General features: G+C 44.9%; 1 pseudogene and 1 gene segment (V, D, J or C); both read left to right on the top strand.

The window, feature by feature from the left end:
- LOC144299095 (immunoglobulin lambda variable 8-61-like) overlaps positions 1-20,697 on the top strand; it is a 343,361-nt gene that overhangs the window by 208,146 nt on the left and 114,518 nt on the right.
- On the top strand, positions 5,196-6,631 carry LOC144299596 (immunoglobulin lambda variable 1-40 pseudogene; annotated as a pseudogene). Its single transcript, XR_013366279.1, has 3 exons — positions 5,196-5,350; positions 5,440-5,803; positions 6,451-6,631. The product of XR_013366279.1 is annotated as an immunoglobulin lambda variable 1-40 pseudogene (transcript).

Below are 20,697 nucleotides of genomic sequence, written 5' to 3' on the forward strand. Positions count from 1 at the left end.
CAGGATTCCACCACCCCAGGAACAGACCATGCCTTGTGGTCCCAGGTGCCAGGAGGGCTCCTGTACACCCAATCTCCTGACCCACCTTCGTTTCAGGCTGACTTCAAGGACCTAGCCTCCAGACTGGCTCCTCTAGACAGAGGCACCAACCCGTTACAATATGAGGCCAGAACCTACCAACCCAGACACAAGACCATTCCCCCTCTGTGGCACCCAGCACATGGTCACCCCTGTGGTTGCAGAATCTCGGCCCACTCCGACAGCCCCAGGACCATGGCAATCGCTGCAGGAGGTGGAGATGGACAAGATGGGCCCTCTGTACTGAGTTAGGAAAGCACAGGGAGAAGGAGGGAGAGGACAAATCCTGAGCACAAGAGATAAGTTCTGTGAGCAAGTAAAGTGCAGAGTGTGGCTAATCTGGGTAATTGTCCCTAATGTTACCCTAAAAAATATATAAGTTCACCATTTGTCACAAGATGTTACCTATTGAGTTCATAGCCCGGAATATGAGCAATAATTTATAATTTTCATGTTTCAACACAATCCTACTAAGAGGATTACACACCAAAATATGTGAAAAAATTAGGTTTGTCCAAAAAGGAAAGACTCTGTACAGGGAGAAATGAATTATGGAGACAATGAGTGAGGGTCTGAATATGTCCCTAAAGTGTAGACTGTATGCTAACACAATATGGCCACACTAGTGCTCAACTGTGAACACACTGTGCTTCTCGGATTTGTCACTGATACAACAAATATTTTGGTACAAATGAACAAGGGAAATATCAGAAAGGGAGACAGAACATGAAAGAATCCTAACTCGGGGAAATGAACAAGGGGTAGTGGAGGGAAGGTGGGCAGGGGGTGGGGGTGAATGGGTGATGGACACTGAGGTGGGCACTTAACGGGATGAACACTGGGTGTTATTGTATATGTTGGCAAATTGAACACCAATAAAAAATAAATTTACATAAAAAACAAGAAAAAACGAACAAGGGTAATGGAATGGGAGGTGGGTGGGGAATGGGGTGACTGGGTGACAGGCAATGAGGGGTCACTTGACGGATGAACACTGGATTTTATAATATATGTTGGACAAATAACTCCAATAAAAATACACAAAAATAAACAAAAACGGGAGGTCAAAACGCAAATATATTTCTGTGAGAACATGTGGAACTCATGCTTCTAATGCCCAAGAGATGGAACCCATTCTGAGAGTCAGACCTGGACATGTCAATGGGGAGGGAACTGGTGAGCCCTGGAAACCAGCTGGGCTCTCAGGACTTTGGGCCTTGCCAAGGTGTGTGTCCTATGAACAGGAGGGGGCGCTGAGGGACTGCCCTGTGGTCCCTACAGGGCTGCTCAGTGAGGCCTCTTCACTCAGGGTGCCTGGGACTGAGAACTGGGTTCTGAGCTCCCTGACGGGGACTCAGCATGTGTGTCGCCTCTGGCCTGGCAGTCTCCCCTGGGGGCCTGTGTGCAGTCTCAGCAGGTGCTTCAGCCCAGGGCTCTCCCCAGGGCTGGAGCCACCTCCATCCTCCTCAGTGTGTGGTGTGAGCAGAGCTCCAGGATCAGGGACCAAGGAGGGGCTGAGCTGTCAGTGAGTGGAGCCCATGTGCATGGAAAGCCCCTCCTGTGGCAGACTGGGGAGGAGAAGAGGAGGCCTGGGGCAGCCCAGCCCATGGAGGAGATCAGGGACTGTCACCCTGACCTGCGATCTTTAATGTTTATTCTACTCTGTCAGTGCACAGGTCAGGACTGACCTCAGGGACACAGAGCCACTGTCAGCCTACGTCAGCTGGTCTAGCTTAGAGGTTTGAGGAAATTCAGTCTGGCCCCTGGTCCATCACCCGTGAATGTGTCTGCAGGTTCCCCATCAAAGCCTGTGCTGACCCAGCGCCCTTTCTCTCTGCATCCCTGGGAACAACAGCCAGACTCACCTGCACCCTGAGCAGCGGCTGGAGTGGTGGCGATAGGCTGGTTCCAGCAACCAGGAAGCCTCCTGAGTACCTGCTGATGGTCTACTGAGACTCACCAGGCTATGGGGTCCCCAGCATCTTCTCTGGCTCCAAGGACACCTCGGCCAATGCAGGGCTCCTGCTCATCTCTGGGCTGCAGCCTGAGGTCGAGGCTGACTGTCACTGTGCTACAGACCATGGCAGTGGGAGCAGCTCCCGATACTCACTGCATCTCAGATAAGGAGGACATGAGACAAAGACCCCTGGACCCACAGACATGGTCTGGAGCTACTTCTCAGAGAAACTTACCTGGAGATACATGCAGGGGCACATATCTGTAGGAAGGTCTGGGTTCTTTCTTTTTTTATAGTTTATTTATTTATTATTTATTTATTTATTTATTTATTATTTATGAGCGATATGGAGAGAGACAGAGACATATGCAGAGGGAGAAGCAGGCTCCCTGCAGGGAACCTGATGCATGACTCCATCCCTGGACCTGAGAAGACCACCTGAGCTGAAGATAGATGCTCAACCACTGAGCCACCACAGAGCCCTAGAAGGTCTGGATTCAAAAGACAAAAGATAAATGCTAAGGGGATGTCTGCAAAGTGACACATCACAGGACTTCTGAGGAAGACTGGAAGAGATGAGGAATCAGAGCCCAGCTGCACACCCCTTGGGGGCTAGAGAAGATGGACAGGGATAAATACTGTGTCTGCAACTGAACCTGCTGCCCAGCAAATATTCATGCACAGTCAGTTCTGTCATCTCATTCCATAAAGTGTGACCTTTGTCACTCCTCATGTACCCGCAGCTCATACACTGTCTCTAACCCTGGTCACAGACAGTCTTCTCTCTCTGAACCAGACACATGTGAATTTGGACCAGGTCCTGCAGACTCTCCCTGACAACACCCCCACCCCCTCCCTCCCCTTCTCCCCTCTGCTCCCTTGTCCCTCAGGCTTGTCTCTCCCTCTGGTTCTTCAGGTCTGAGCTCCGTCTCCACCTCCAGATTTCAGAGAAAACCACAAATTACCTTGCTGATGTTTTCAGTCCCCAGGGTCCATTTATGAGGAGAAGAATGACCAGAAATTGAGGCTACATGTGACACCCTACATTCTCCTTCCTGTTTGTGTCACTCGGCAGCACCTGCACGTCTGATTCAGGGATGTTGTTACAGGGCTGCTCTCATATGAGTTCTCACTACCTGGATCAATCCTCCCCCAGGCAGAAGGGCTTTGAGACACGGGCCTTGAAATCCGGGTACCAGGACCTGAGATAAAGGGCATTCCCCCGGTGTGTGGAGAAGGCTTAGAAGGGAATGAGGGCCACTTGGCCTAATTTTGGGTCACGTGTGCACAAACATGCAGACACACACACATTCACACTCACAATTGTCTCATCTTTGGTTGTATATTGTCCTGGGCTCTGCAGTTTTGGGGTTTCTCCAGCCGTCCAAAGTTAGGCTACTCTGTGCTCACCAGCTATCCTTGGTGTCACAGTCTCCAGAAGGCACAATCCCTAGTAACAGGGAACACAAGGAACTGTAGTCGTGTCACCTGGGCAGCCAGGATATTCTCTGAATTCCTGTTCCTTGGGAGAATGCTGATCCTCAGGATTCCTAGGGAAACTCTCTGTCTCCATGGTCAGCTCAGCCCCCCACCATTTCTGGGCTCCAATCAGAGCCTGAGGCTGATCAGTACATTGATTCTGGGACCCCAGCCTCAGTGCTGCTCCACCAGTTGTCAAGGCCCCTGAGGATGTGGGACTCACCCTCCCTATGCTCTCAGGGCTGGGGTGTCCCTCCCACAGTCTCAACAGGGACACATCCAGCCAGGCTGGACCTCTGCTAAATCATCTGTTCCAAGTCAGGACCACAGGGTCTGTGACCTCAGGGATGTGGCCCCTCATCTCCACTCTCCACCACTCACAGGTGACCTTGACAACAACCCTGGGTCCAGGTGCTTTTTGCCAATAGAAATTCATTCTCCTACTCATGGGGGGCTGAATTAGCAATTGCTCTGTCCGGCACATGCTGGACACAGGCCCAAGCTGTGACCACCCCAGATATGAGTGCGACCCGGAATTTCTCATCCAGAAAGCTCATCTGTGTATGGGAATTCCAGTACTCAGATGGCTGCGAAGTTCATACAACAGGGTCCTCATGGGGGCTCTTGGGCATCACTTCCGGTTTTCCTGCCTGCATGATCAGACCCATGATGTTAAAAAAAAGACAAAGCATTTTATAAAATGTTTATATATGTCTGTTTAAATGAAAGCCTTTTAAAAAATGTTTTATTTATTTAAACGAAGTTTAAAACAGGTCAAAAAACAGTGAGAGACAACAACGATGTTCAGTGTGTAACCTTTCCTGGAAAGCACATGAGGGCTTCCACCCACAACCTGGAAAATCTACCTCCCTGGGCTTCAGTATTTCAGAAAACTCAGAGAAGGAGAGGGCTGAAACCAGGGTCATCATATAGGAGGAAGGTCTCAGCATCCTGCACAGAAAAGGCCAATTGTACACGGGGACACTTCACTCCTCTGGCTGTGACAGTGATGTCAGACGAATTGGTGTAGAGACACCACCTGAGTCCTGAGTGGCCCATGAAAAGCCAAGGGATCCGTGGCAGACACACACACACACACACACACAGAAACAGAGAGAGACAGAGACAGAGACACAGAGAGACAGAGACAGAGAGAGAGAGAGACATAGGCAGAGGGAGAAGCAGGCTCCCTCCACAGAGTCGGATGTGGGGCTTGATCCCAGACTTCCAGGATCATGCCCTGAGCCAAAGACAGATGCTTAAGCACTGAGCGACCCAGGAGTCCCTCACACCGAGACACTAGATTGTAACCTAAAATCTATGCCACAGTCATGGGAGACTAAATGTGGGGAGACATGTCCAGATAATAGGAGGAGAGTGGATAGAGCTCTGGAGACAGGACCTGAGTCCTATGGCCAACTGATCCCCATGTCATGCAGGGTGAAGTGGTGTCAGGATGCCAGAAGGGAATTGAGGCTTATTTCTTAGGGCTCAGGCTGGATCAGAGCTGGGAACACCTCCTGGCACTGACTGTGGCCTCTTCTCAAGTCACACAGCCGGGACCTCCCTAACCACACCCCAGCCCCACATAGCCCCTCCCCTACCTACCCCCTTGACATCCTCAGCAGAGGGACCTGACCCAGGGCCAGGGAGGGTTCAGAGACCTGGGGTCTCATTTGCATGGAAGGTCACCTCCCTCTCTCAGAGGATGAAGAGGAGAAGGGAGAGATGAGGGGAGGCTCTGCTCAGCTGAGGGGCCACTGAAGACAGGATCCGTGATGACCTCCACCATGGGCTGGTTCCCTCTGCTCCTCACCCTCCTGGCTCACTGCACAGGTGACTGGATGTGGAACAAGGGGAGGGGCTGGGAGGCATGTTGGGTCCAGACTACAGCATCACCCTGTTTATTTCTCTCCTTCTTGCAGGTTCCTGGGCCCAGTCTGTGCTGACTCAGCCGGCCTCAGTGTCTGGGTCCCTGGGCCAGAAGGTCACCATCTCCTGCACTGGAAGCAGCTCCAACATTGGTAGTGGTTATGTGGGCTGGTACCAGCAGCTCCCAGGAACAGGCCCCAGAACCCTCATCTATAGTAGTAGTAACCGACCCTCGGGGGTCCCCGATCGATTCTCTGGCTCCAGGTCAGGCAGCACAGCAACCCTGACCATCTCTGGGCTCCAGGCTGAGGACGAGGCTGATTATTACTGCTCAGCATATGACAGCACTCTCAATGCTGGCACAGTGCTCCAGGCCTGTGGGGAAGTGAGACAAAAACCCACTTACCCATTTGCAAAGTGAGTGAGTGCCCCAGCAGCTGCCTGCTTAGGCTCCCCCTGGGTTTCTGCTGATTCTTCAGTTGATCCCCTGAGCCCAGGCGCATCTTGGGGACCTCCCGGGAATGGCACTTGCTTCATCATCTCTGACCTTAGAGTCACTCAGAGTAGCCCATTATACACAGAGAGTGTCAAAGGAAAGAGACAGTTTTGTCCTCGTGATCAGGGACAAGTTCTTTTAGGCTAGTGAACATTCACTTGTCATCTTCTGATTTCTCAGTAAAAGAAATTCTCCTAGGTCGCGATGCTATCATGGTCCTTCAGCCCCATCCCTGTTCTGCTGATGCACATGTCAGCTCTTTTTGCAGCTGGGATCATTATTGCCTTACTTTCAACCAGAGGATGATTTCTTATTATTTGATTATTGCATGGAACACATAAATCAATGCACACTAAGAAATATAAAAGGTAAAAAAAAAAAGCTTTGTAAAGAAAAATCCCCACGTGAATATTTATGGAAATTTTAATCATAATCAACACAATTCAAAGCAATCATAAATCTGCACACTTCCTTAGTTCTATCCTCAATGCATTGGACCTGAACAAAATGGCTTATTGTTTGGAAGTTCATTTGCAGCATGTATGGATTCAGGCTGTGTGTTCTCTAGGCCTTCAGATGGCATCGTCATAAGGACTTTTACTACCAACCCTGGTGTCACTCCAGAGCAGAGTTATTTCCTCTTCGCCAAGTCATTAAAAACACTGGTGTATTTCGCTAACTTCATAGGCAAAGATTATAGCAGCAGAACACGGGTTTTAGGAACACGGGAGCCAATGGAGAGCAGCTGATGCCATGACTGGTATGGTAACACATCTAGTATCATCTGGCTGACTGGAAAATGTGATGTTAAATGTCTCTAAGAGAAGATGTGTCCCATTTCCCCTTAATAATGACAAAAATAAAATCTAAGAGAAAATCAATAAATCAGAAGCAGAATGTATTTCAGATAAATTGCCAAACTTCGTCAGAGTTGAGCAGTAATAAAAAAATAGAAAAATACAAATATATATAAGAAGGAATAAAAGAAAGGATACAAAGAAAGGTACATAAATAAAGAAAAGGAAGAAAGGAAAAAGGAAAGAAAGAAGGAAAAAAGCTATACAATGAACTTCTCAAACAAAGCACAAGAAAAAAAAAAAACAGAAGAAAAAGTAAGTTAAATTGTTACCACTAAGGTGGGCACTTGATGCAATGAGCACTGGGTGTTATTCTGTATGTTGACAAATTTAACACCAATAAAAAATAAATTTATTAGAAAAAAGACATTACCAGATATTTCACAGAAGGAGATAGGCAGATAGAATTTAAACGTGTGATATTCTGTTACATATTGCATATCATTAGGGAAAAACAAATGCAAACGTGAATGAGCTACCATTGCACACCTATCAGAATGGCCAAAATCCAGTAGACTGGCATCAGATAGATTATGAACAGAAAAGGAATCAGCAAATTTGGACTGTCCCCATCCATACGCTCAATGATATGTCATGTTAGTATGACACATCTTCCCTATGAGGTATTAAGAACATCAATTCATCTCTTGTTATTTTCCCCCAAATCCATAACGTTAGCATAATCATAAGAAAACATGAGATAAACCCATATTTTGGGACATTTAAAAAATAGCATACCAACTGTTTCCAAATTCCCAAAATCAAGAGCAGAGAAAGACTGAAAACTCCTACATTGGAGGATTTTAATATGTCCTGATGAATAGATGCAATGTTGTTACTTGGATTGATTTCAGGCAAAACTGTGTTATAATAAGTAAGTAAGTAAGTAAGTAAATAAATAAATAAATAAATAAATAAATAAATAATAAGTAAATAAATAAACCTTGAAATCTAGATAAATTCTGTAGTTTCACAAGATGATCAGGCAAGTACTTGTTTTTATAAACATATCATAGGAACACAAATGTTACATTAGAAAAAGCTAGGTGAAATATGGAGATATCTATCCAATATTTGCATTTATTTATCTAAATATGAAATTATTGCAGAAAAAAGTTCTACACACAAACAATAAGGGAAAGAAGGAATCAAAATTTCTTCTTTCCACTCTTCTGCATTTAAGAACAGAAAGCCAGACATTTGTGCTATGCTGGTTTCCTGCTGGCCTTTAAAACGTCTCACATTGAGTTCTTGGTTATGGAATGTATTTACTTTTTATTACCCTGTATAGAATAATGTAAAAATAATAATCACGTTCTTTGTATTTTAATTACACAGGTTGAGAGTCAAGATAATTTCCTCCATTGCAGCAGCTCAGCAGGATCCCCGCCATCCTAGCCCTGGAAGAAAGCATTCAGAGAAGGCACCATGAGGATCCCCAGTTCTGGACAGTAGGGAGTGCTCCCATTCATGCAGGTCCTCTCTCTTACAAATGAAATGTCCTGACACACGACAGCAAACAAGTATAGGAAGACATCAAAAGGTAGAAGAAGGAAGAAGGAAGAGTTCAAACAAATTGAGGGAAACACAAGAGTGCATACCCTGGTTCTTTTTCTTGTATGATGTCCCACACAGGTAAGACAGGATGCTGTAGCTTCCTCCAACCAAGAATCATCCAGAGCCTGAGATCCAGAAAATCAAACCAAAAAACACCCAAATTCCAAAAGCAGCAACTCCTCTGCTCAGAAGATATGGAGATAAGTTGGCCTGAGAGGAGGAAATATTTGGACAAACCTGCCCATCACTTGCACACCTAATGAATCCCCAAACTGTGCCCTCATGCAGGGTTTACATTATCGTTCATCAGAGACATGGTGTCCATATCCTCCTGGCAGAAGCAGGCAGTGCCCCAATACCATCAGCCATGGTGTCAGCTACTCAGGAGATAGCTGAGCCTCCATCGCATGGGAACATCAACAATTCTGGACAAGGCAGGCCTAGTTGGCAGTTTGCACTCCAGTATTTCCCACCCATGATTTTGGCAGGTCCTGGTGACCCCATCTGAACCTCATTGCTCAGCAGAGAAAATGAATGCAGTGGTACAAGGCAAAACTGGTTTGTTGCTATATACCCATTGCTAGTGACTGTCTGAACACTGGGGAACTGAGCCTGTGCTCTCCCTGAGCATAAAATCACTGAACTTTGATGCAGGAAGCAAAGGAGCTGGACCTGCATTTGACCCTCTTCTCCCTGGTGTCAGTGAGGACAAGGAATGCAGTGGGGAGCAGAGGATCCACTCCCTGCAAGAAAGCCATTCCATTCAGTCCTGTGCATCCCACCATGGTGTTGGCAGGGCCCAGGAAACAGCTCGTCCCACACCTCCACCTGATGGGAACTGGGAAGTGGCAATCACTGCCCCAACTTCTCCAGCAGAGAGTAAGCAGCAGAGTGGTAAACATTTTCACTTGAGCCACTGGGAAACTGACACAAACACCCTTCCCCTTGCTGCTGCTCATCAGCGGGAGGATCACTTGTTTGAAGAAAAGTAACTGAGGACCAAGCAAAACATTATATAATAGCCATTATATTCAGGAGCCAGTAAAAATATACGACATGTCAAGAACCAGGAAAATAAAATCCTGAATGAGAAAGGAGAATCCATACTGGATCCAGGAAGAGATTGCCCAAGTAAATACTGATTTCTCAGGCTCCCTTCCTGAGAACAAGTCTGACTTGACCATCTGCTAGTGCCCAGCCTGAGGACGAGGATGAGTACCCCTGGGGGCTACACTATAGTGGTGCTGGGCCCAGTGAGAGACCCAGATGAGGAAGGGAGATATACACTTTGTTTCATCCAGTGTGGATACAAATATCATGCGATTACTGACATCTCATGGCCAAACACCTGAGCCTAGAGCATCATGCAGACCAGCCATAGGGAGATGGGGATGAGAAGGGTCTGGATTGATTTCCATTCCTGTGTAAGTCCTAATATCGAATAAGTGTATGAGTGACTCAGGAGGCATTAGTTCACAAAAACCCAAATTTAGGTATTTTGTATTATAAAATGTCTGTTGGATCAGAACTAGATGGAGGCTAAATACATTTCTTCAAAGACAGAAAGAAACATTAAAAAATCTTCCTTTACAGCTAAGAAATGAAAAATGGAAAAATCCTCATTTTGTATTCTCTAAATATATATTTTATTAGATGGCATTTCAGTGCAATCCAACTGCTTTGCATGTTTAAAAATAGTAATGATAATGTTTTGAGAAAAAAAAAAAGGACGCCACCTTGGCTCAGCGGTCGAACTTTTGCCTTCCACCCTGGGCTTGATCCTGGAGTCCTGGGATCAATTCCAATGAGGGGTTCCCTATATGGAGCCTGTTTCTCCCTCTACCTGTGTTCCTGCTTCTCTCTGTGTGTCTCTATTGAATGAATAAATAAAAAATTTAAAATAAATAAATAAATAAATAAATAGTGATAATTATAAGCCTTTTTGGAAAAAATTATTCTTTCCTAATATCCTCATTTAAACTGTATCCTACCAAAGAACATATGTTGAGATTGTAGAACTCAGGACTTTAGGATATGACCTTCTATGGAAAAGGGGTGCTGCATATATAACTGGACCAGATGCGGTGATGAAGGGGGTGGTGTGACCTCTTAATTCAATTGATTCCTGTGCTTGTAACATGACAGTCAGATGGAGTCAAGGAGGCATCCGTGGGAGGGTGGAGACAGAGATTGTGGTTCTGCAGCTGCAGACAGCAAACCCCAAAAATTGTCTTCAAATTTCTTATACTTATGGAGAGACAACAGGGACTCCTCTACAGGTTCCAAACAGATAATGGCCACTCCCTACAGACTGTGGAGTTGTGTATGAACAGCAGAAATGCACTCTTATTGTGTTAAGTTACCGATTCTGTGGTGCTTTATTATGGCAGCCCTAGAAAAAAAGTGTATCTAAAAACCAATATATAGATCTACGAAATGTCACTAATAAGTGGATTAAGTGGAATAAGTGGAGGCTGGTGAACCTAGCAGGGGACCCTGACAACAACAGCAATAACCAAGTAAGTCAGCCTATACGGGTAACCCAAGGAGAATTATTACCAAGGTTGAACCAATGGGCTTCTCTAGAGACTTTAAATCTTGAGCTTGGGATCCCTGGGTGGCGCAGCGGTTAAGCGCCTGCCTTTGGCCCAGGGCGCGATCCTGGAGACCCAGGATCGAATCCCACGTCGGGCTCCCGGTGCATGGAGCCTGCTTCTCCCTCTGCCTGTGTCTCTGCCTCTCTCTTTCTCTCTGTGACTATCATAAATAATAATAAAAAAAATTAAAAAAAAAATCTTGAGCTTACTTCAAGTGCATTAAGTCCCAGTAATGATACCAGGGACAAGGCAAATGCAAACTCAAGTGTCCAGAAAACCTGAAACATACTGAGACATAAATATTCCAGTTAGCTGTCCAATTGAGGGAATCGATGCCCTGCAAAAATGAATGGCTCAACCCCACAGAGCTGACCTGCTCATTGTACTGTCCTGGGTGGTGACATCAGAGGACCACCTGCAAAGGTCAGAGGCCCTTCCAGGAGGTCTGGGAAGGTTAATTCAGGCTGGCGACATAGTGTCTGAGGTCAGCAGGGGGCGCTAGTGGGCTGATCGTGAGACTCAGGGTCTGGGTGAGGAAGACCAGGAAAATCTATGACTGGCTCCTGCACACTAGAGGAAGCAAGTGGCCACGTCACTGTGGGTGGCTTTCCTGAACTTATGGCCTTGGAGCCACAAGAGCTCTCAGCTCTGAATCACACAGGCCTCATAATTCATCCTCTACTAAAGCATGGGATAACCTGTCCAGATATGATTTTCATGGAATGATAGATGAACAGGACAATCATGCAATACAATCAACAGCAGAACACAAAGGGGAATGGAGTTCAACATGCTCCATGAGCATCACCTGTTCACACAATGTCATCCTCATTTCTAATAAAGAGACATCCCTGTTCAGCTCCCCGGGGACTACTGCAGACCGGGTCCATGATTAACTGAGAGGAGACCACTGCCCCTACATCTGTCACAGGGGCTCTGAGATTTCCAGTGTCCTCACTGTTGGAAGGGGCACTACTAAGACCCTCCAAGGACAGAAGAGGGAATGTCACTGGGGAGAGAAGAAAATGTTCCAGGGATGGGTTAGGTTTGAGATGAGGTAGATGTGGGGCGAGGAGGTGAGAACACATCCACCTCCTCATTCAGCTTTCAGGCTTTCCAGAGAAGAGCCTTGGGACAGAGTTCACTAGAGACAGTATGGTGGTCATTTACTGAAAGATGTCCTCCTGACACCCAGTGTCTCAGGTCACCCTGCAGTCACTTGCGTGTGTGAAGTCCCAGTTTCTGCCCCTTTCAAAGTCTCCTAGGGGACATGCTGGTGACTCTCGGGCAGGGAGAGAGAGGAAGCTGATTTGCATGAAGTGTTTTCTTAACCTCATGGGACAGGAGACATGAAAAGGTCCAGGGACACCCCATTCCATCCTAGGAGTCTAAGGAGGCTGTAGTCTGTGAGGGTCCCCACCATGGCCTGGACAGTGTTTCTTCTTGGGCTCCTTGTCTATGGCTCAGGTCAGGAAAAAGACTTTACATCTGTGGGGAGCACTTAAAACAGGGACTCATGCGACCCTTGTCTCCAATATCAACACCTTTCTCTCCTCTTGAATTTAGGAGCAGATTCTCAGACTGTGGTCACCAAGGATCCATCACTCTCAGTGTCTCCAGGAGGGACAGTCACATTCACATGTGGCCTCAGCTCTGGGTCAGTCTTTACAAGTAACTACCCCAGCTGGTACCAGCAGACCCATGGCCAGGCTCCTTGCATGCTTATCTACAGCACAAGCAGCTGCCCCTCTGGGGCCCCTGATCACTTCTCTGGCTCCATCTCTGGGAACAAAGTTGCCCTCACCATCACAGGAGCCCAGCCTGAGGATGAGACTAACTATTATTGTTCACTGTGTATGGGTAGTACATTTACACAGTGATTTAAATCTATGGGGAGGTGCAACCAAAACCTCCTCATGGGCTCAGAAAAGCTCAGCTTTAAAGGCAGGAGAGGGACATCTGATTTCTGCTCAAGGAGTGATCCTGGAGTTCTGGGATCAAGTCCCACATCGGGCTCCCTGCATGGAGCCTGCTTCTCCCTCTGCCTATGTCTCTGCCTCTCTCTGTGTCTCTCATGAATAAATAAATAAAATCTTAAAAAAAAATAAAGGCAGGAGAGAGCGTGAGATGGGGAAAGAGTCAACACCACCATGGGAAGTGAAGCTCCCTGACCCCATTCTCCTGTTCAGTGGTTCATGAAATGAACCCCATTTATCTCTCCCAGGGCATGTCCATCTATCCAATGTGACCTTCCAAGACTGTGCTTCCTCGCTCCCTCTCTGTCTAAAATGTTGAAGAGTGAGGAACTTCATTTCCATTATACATAAACAAATACTGAGCCTCAATCGACGGTTTTCTTTTTTTTTAATCGACAGTTTTCAATATGGTCTATTAAACATAGAGGCTTGGTAGATCTCATTTTATTCACTAATTTGATGATGAGGACCAAATTAATATTTTCATCATGTGGAGCTTGATAAAACTATAATTCTCCATGTTATAATTCTAAATCAGAAACCATTCTCATTGTTCGTAGATGTGTATTTAACAAGCATTCCAAGATACTTGTATGCAAGTTAGTGTTATGAAGCGTCTGTTATTGTATTAATATGAAATTAGTTCTGAAAATATCCCCTTACATGTAAAGAGAGTAATATCTTCTAACTTAATCATTCCCACATCCCACTAACGATTCGAGAACACTGAGAAACAGATTCAAAATTGCAATCCATTTGTGGTCACCACAGCCTGCTTTGGAGCAGTGTATGCTGTGACATGAAGAGGTGAGGGACAACACGTGACCAGTAGATGTCAATGTGTAATTCAGCCTGGAGACTGTACGATTTGAGCATCATGGTTCCTGATGACCGTGGGCTCTCAGGGAAATATCAAGAGACATAGGATAGCATAATTATTATCTGTCTGATGGCTTCTTCTAAATAATGTTGTGCAACACTTGACATTATACTTGGATGGTTTCTGTTTATTTTGCTTTAAAATACATTATATTTATTAAATATTACTAAAATAATCTCATTGTAATAAAATTAGTATTTTAGTTCTTTTTACATCAACAGTGATATAGGGGGCACCTGGGTGGGTCATTTGGTTTAGCATCTGTCTTCATCTCAGATCATGACCTTGGTGTCCTGGGATTGAGCCCCACATCCGGCTCCCTGCTCAGCTGTGAGCCTGCTTCTCCCTTGACCTATGCCTGGCTCTCCTCCTGATTGTGTGCACTCTCTAAAGTCAGAGACCACTCTGTCAAATACATAAATAAAGTATTTAAAATAAAAAACAAAAGAAACAATAATATTAAAGGTAAATGAAAATTAAAATCATATAAAGTGGAGCCACAGACACAATTTATGCACTGTAGATTATGTTTAAGGAATGAGGAATCACTTTGTTTAACTCATGCTCACCAGCACTTATACCAAATTATTTGTTCATATCTTCTGCTGACATCCTTGCCACAAAGATAACTCCAGGTTCAAAGGCTTCTCTAGAGAATCCCTTCAAACATTTAAGGAGGAAATAATGAGAATACTACAGAGAAGCAGGGAGGAATGAACAACTTTGAGTATACATTATAAAGCTTATTTTCCTCATTTATTATACCCAGACTCAAATTTCAAAATAAAAGATATTAAAAATCCATAAGTTTCATGAAGATAGGAACTGAATTATAATGAAATATTTGCAAATGCAAAGTGACAGATTATCAAGAGTGGTCATTTTAGACATTTAATTTTTGTAACATTTAAAATCAATCAACTTGTCAGGTATCCTGCTCAGGAGAGAGCTTGCTTCACCCACCCACTCGCCCCCCACTCATCTGTCTCTCTCTTACTATCCCAATTCTCTCTTTCAAATAAATAAATCTTTTATAAATGTATAAAAGAAAATCAGGGCAACCCGGGTGGCTCAGCGGTTTAGCGCGGCCTTCAGCCCATGGTGTGATCCTGGAGACCCTGGATCGAGTCCCACGTCGGGCTTCCTGCATGGAGCCTGCTTCTTCCTCTGCCTGTGTCTCTGCCTCTCTCTCTTTCAGTGTATCTCTCATGAATAAATAAATAAAATCATAAAAAAGGAAAACAGTCCATGTAATACATTTTATAAGAGAATAAATTAAAAGGTATGGCCATCTAAATAAATGCACCATGACTCATCTGAAACATTCATCCTAAAGTTATCTGAGGGAAGAGGGTGATCATGGTCATATATCTTTTACCTCAGGTCCTTATGAGTCTAGAGATTTCTTGGCTATTTGCACATATACCAAAGTTGTTTGGGGCCCATTGAGAACATGATTTCTCCACGCTAATCCCAGGCATGTGGAAACAACGATAAAACTTCACACTCATCTTCCAATTGAAGGAAAGTAAAGGGTACAAAACTATAAATGAAAATACTTGTGTACACTTGATGAGATGAGCACTAGGTGTTATTGTTATATGTTGGCAAATTGAACTACAGTAAAAAGAAATTAAAAAAAAAGAAAAAAATAATTGGGTACAATATAAACAGTGTGTGAAGCAACAAATATCTGAGAGGAATTGGAAAACACAAATGTACAGAAACCATGAATTTACGAGATATGTCTCACTTCCAAACCTAAAGAGCTATGTCTAATATTCACCAGTAAATGTTCCACCAGGCAAAGCTGTTTGCTTTTCACAAATCACTCGGTCATATCTGATTCCGAACAGATTGTAACAGCATCACTTGAGCTTTAAAATCATTGCTGAACTGCTGTCTTGGCAATAAGCCTAGAACCTTACTTCCTGGACAGTATTCAACTCCATCAATCCCTCATGATCTGCCTCAAACCCCTCAAACCAGCTCCACTGTCCTCTGATCAGTGATGTTTGACCTGATAGACGCTTAACTTTCACCTTGGGGTAACTTCTTTGGTGACACCTGAATAGGTCAGTTGTGTACATGTTTGTCTTTTCCATAGAGAAGCATCACTTCAGAGAATGAGGGAACAGAGTAATCATGTGCAGTGTGTACAAATCATGGTATCTAGAGATAAGACATGGGACTGTGAATAGACATGGACCTGGTGAGCTGGTGAAGGCCCCAGGGATCCCAGGTCTTTGGTCCAAGGTGGGCTGGGTGCCTGTGACCAGTGGGGAGCTATGGGCCCGTGATCCCTACATAGCTGCTCAGTGAGGACCCATCACACGGTGTGTTGGGCCCTGTGCTCCTTGTTGGGGCTCAGCAGCTGTGTCCTCTCAGGCCTGGAGGAGTCCCTTAAGCAGACACTGTATGTGGTCTCAGCAGGTGCTTCATCCAGGGCTCTCCCCAGAGGAGAAGCAACTCCCAACCTCCACAATGTGGTGTGAGCTGAGCTCCAGCACCAGGGCTCAGGGAGGGGCTGGGAAATCACTTGATGGATTTCATTTGCATGGACACCCCTCTTGTAGAAAAGAATGGAGGACAAAAAGAGGTCTGGGGACCCCACCTGGTGCGGGGATGGTCATCATTGCCTATACTCCTGTCTCCTGATGTATTTCTCTCAGTGCACAGGTACAGACAGACAGGCGTCACATACCATGTTCCAGTTCCTTGGCTCCATCAGCCCCTCTGGCTCAGATGCTGGGAAATTTTACATTGGTCTCTGCTCCATTACACATCAGTGTCTGTGTTTGCAGGTCTCTGTCCCAGCCTGTGCTAACCCAGTCGCCCTCCCTCTTGACATTTTGGAACAACAGTCAGACTCACCTGTACCGTGAACAGTGGCTCCAGTGTTGGCAGCTATTACATCAACTGGTTCCAGGAGAAGCCATGGAGCTCTCCCTGGTATCACCTATACTACTACTTAGACTCAGATAAGCACCAGGGCTCTGGGGTCCCCAGCTGCTTCTCCTGATCCAAGGATGCCTCAGTCATTGGAGGGCACCCTCATCTCTGGGCTGCAGCCTGAGGACTAGACTGACCTTCACTGTCTAATCAGAAACAATAATGCTTCTAACAGTGACACTGACAGTTTGGGACATGGGACAAAATCCTTCATCTGTTCAGATGCTTCTTCCATGAAAATTTATAACGTGTAAAATAAGTGATATATCTAATGTGTACTTAAAATTACCGCCTGGTTCATAATGAGCCTATTCTCCATTATCTCTTCAAGTTCTATATGTCCTCAGAAATAAAACAAGAATAAAACAAAACACTTCAATGTGGTAACAGTCATGTTACCTGGGTTTCCAAATGTCATATAACCAGAGTCTGTGCTGCGAAGATTTTTTTCTCCTGAAATGAGGACAATGAGCCTTTCATTGACTTTGTCTCCATCAGAGGTCCAGGACTATCTAAACAGGGGGTGTAGTCTTCCCCAGCATGGATTCAGCACCTCCAGGGCTCAGAGCAGAGCCTTCCCTTCCCTCACAGGCTTCACTGCTCAGAAGTGACCAAGGTTCACTGTGTCTTAGGCCTGAACACTGGGATGTGGGATGTTGTGTGAGGACACGGGTCATAGGCAATTCCATTCTCAGAGCTGGATGGGATCCCTCACTCATCACCTGAGGCTTGGGTTGTGCACTTGAGGAGAAGGGGGTCCATCAAAGTAGGAATTTGGGGCCTATGGCCATGAACCCTTTTATGGGCTATGAGATTTGGAGGATGTTGCACCATTACTGGGAAAATGCTCAGCCTGCCTCAGTGAAGTTGGTTGATGTGGGTGCATGAATGAGCCTTTGCTATAGCTGCCACCAGGTTGATGGAGACTCCTGTAAATGGGTGTCCTGAGCCCACAGGTACTGACTCTGTCTCCCTCTTCCCTTAGTCCCCATTGGAACTTTTCCATAATCCAGGGTGGTAGGATATGTGAATATCAAGAGTAAGAACTCTCCCATGTGTACATGTGTCACTGCCCTAAGGAATCGCTTGATGACCCCAGATCCAAGGTCATCTTCTCTTTCACAAGAGCAGTAGAAACACAGGGGTTACCATGGCAATGTTACCACAGCTCTCAGGCAGAGATGCTATATTGTGACCCATTACAGCACTGAGAGAACAAGCAGGGATTCAAACCTAATTTTCCAGGCCCAGGTGTGTTGACAAAAACGTCTTTGACCACCTTGGGCTGCAGCCTGGGGAGAGATTGATCATCATTGCTGTAGAGCTGCATACGATCAATATCACCCAGATAATTTCTGTTTCCCAGAGACAAGTGATAACGTCTACTCTTCACATCTTTCATTTTCTTCTATGTATTTATTCATGAGAGACACACAATGAGAGAGGAGAGACACAGGCAGAGGGGGAACCAGCCTACATGCAGAGAGACAAAAGTGTGACTGGATCCCAGTCTCCAGGATCTCGCCTGGGGCTAAAGGTGGGCTGCCCTACTATTCACCTCTTATTCCATCACTCCCCTGTCCCTGCCTCTAAGCAACACAGGCTCAGAATCTGGCATTGAATGCTTTGTATCTCACTAGAAACAGAATTGTTTAAATTTAAATTCCAGACTTGTTTAAATTCCAATGAAAATACCTCCTTTTGAAGATATTCATCTCCCAATGAAAAAATAGTTACATGGATTTCAGAAGCGATATGACCCACACTATTGCTGTGTTGGAATGAGAAGAAGGGCAGTTGTGCAAGATGTGTGACCCAAGAGAACCAGTTGGCCCACTGCCTGCCTGTCCACTGGTACCACTCTAGGGATTTAGTGAGAATTCCCTGAGTTCTGGTATTTGGTGATAATGATTTTCTCTTTCCTTTCAGATCAGAGCTTTGGGAGCTCCTGAATTCCAGGGTGCTGGGTCGTGTCATCCCAGTGAGCAGATGTGAACAGACCCCTTACAAAATTGTGCACAGAGAACAATTGCACCTGTGTAAAGATTTCCCACGTGATAAGTCACTAGGGCCTACACACCGAAACAGTGAGGCAGCATCAGACTCCCATCAGCAAGGCTAAAATTCAATACCACAACATCAGATGGTGCCCAGGATGTAGGGCAGCAGGAACTCTCCTTCATTGCTGGGGGGGGGATGCCAAATGTCCAAGTCGCTTGGGAACATAACTGGGTAGTTTGTTGCAGAGCTAAACGAAATATTTATTTATTTATTTATTTATTTATTTATTTATTGTTTATTTATTTATTTAGTTTTATTGGAGTTCAATTTGCCAACATATACCATAACACCCAGTGCTCATCCCATCAAGTGCCCCCTTGGTGCCCGTCACCCAGTCACCCCCACACCCTGCCTTCCTCCCTTTCCACCACCCCTTGTTCTTTTCCCAGAGTTTGGAGTCTCCCATGTTCTGTCTCCCTTTCTGATAATTCCCACTCATTTTTTCTCCTTTCCCCTTTATTCCCTTTCAGTATTTTTTATATTCCCCAAATGAATAAGACCATATAATGTTTGTCCTTCTCCGATTGACTTATTTCACTCAGCAGAATACCCTCCAGTTCCATTCACTTCAAAGAAAATTGTGGTATTTGTCATTTCCAATGGCTGAGGAATATTCCATTGTATACATAGGCCACATCTTCTTTATCCATTCATCTTTCGATGGACACCAAGGCTCCTTCCACAGTTTGGCTACTGTGGACATTGCCGCTATAAATATTGGGGTGCAGGTGTCCTGGAATTTCACTGCATCTCTATCATTGGTGTAAATCCCCTGCAGTGCAATTGCTGGGTCATAGGGCAGATTTATTTTTAACTCTTTGAGGAAACTTCACACAGTTTTCCAGAATTTTTGCATCCATTTTCATCAGGGATATTGGTCTGTAATTCTCCTTTTTGGTGGGGTCTTTGGTTTTGGAATTTAGGTGATGCTGGCCTCATAGAACGAGTTTGGAACTGTTCCATCTCTTTTTATCTTTCCGAACAACATTAGTAGAATAGCTGTGGTTTCTTCTTTATACATTTGATAGAATTCTCCTGGGAAGCCATCTGGCCCTGGAGATTGTGTCTTGGGAGGTTATTGATGACTCCTTTAATTTCCTCCCTTGTTATTGGCCTGTTCAGGTTTTCTGTTTCTTCCTGTTCCATTTTTGGAAGTTTGTGGTTTTCCAGAAATGCATCCATTTCTTCTAGATTGCCTAATTTATTGGCGTATAGCTGCTCATAATAAGTTTTAAAATTGTTTGTATTTCCCTGGTATTAGTAGTGATCCCTCCTTTCTCATTCATGATTTTATTAATTTGAGTGTTTTCTCTCTTCTTTTTAATAAGGCTGACTAATGGTTTATCTATCTCATTAATTCTTTTAAAGAACCATCTCCTGGTTTTCTTAATCTATTCAACAGTTCTTCTGGTCTCTATTTCATTGAGTTCTGCTATAATCTTTATTAATTTCTTCTTCTTCTGGATGTAGGATCTATCTGCTCTTTTTTCTCCAGCTCCTTTCGGTGCAAGGTTAACTTTTGTACTTGAGTTCTTTCCAGTTTTTGGATGGATGCTTGTATTGCGATGCATTTCCCCCTCTGGAGTCCTTTTGCTGTATCCCAAAGATTTTGAAAGGTTGTATCTTCATTCTCATCAGTTTCCATGAATCTTTTTAATTCTTTCCTAATTTCCTGGTTGACCCTTTCTTTTTGTAGCAGGTTGGTCCTTAACCTCCATGTGTTTGTAATCCTTTCAAACTTCTTGTGATTTAGTTCTAGTTTCAAAGCATTATGGTCTGAAAATATGCAGGGGACATTCTCAATTTTAGTATTGATTAAGATCTGATTTATGACCCATTATGTGGTCTATTCTGGAGAACGTTCCATGTGCACTTGAGAAGAATGTGTATTCAGTTGCATTTGGATGTAAAGTTCTATAAATAGCTGTGAAATCC

The sequence above is a fragment of the Canis aureus genome, chromosome 27, assembly GCF_053574225.1.
Source record: "Canis aureus isolate CA01 chromosome 27, VMU_Caureus_v.1.0, whole genome shotgun sequence".
NCBI classification, from domain to species: Eukaryota; Metazoa; Chordata; class Mammalia; order Carnivora; family Canidae; genus Canis; species Canis aureus.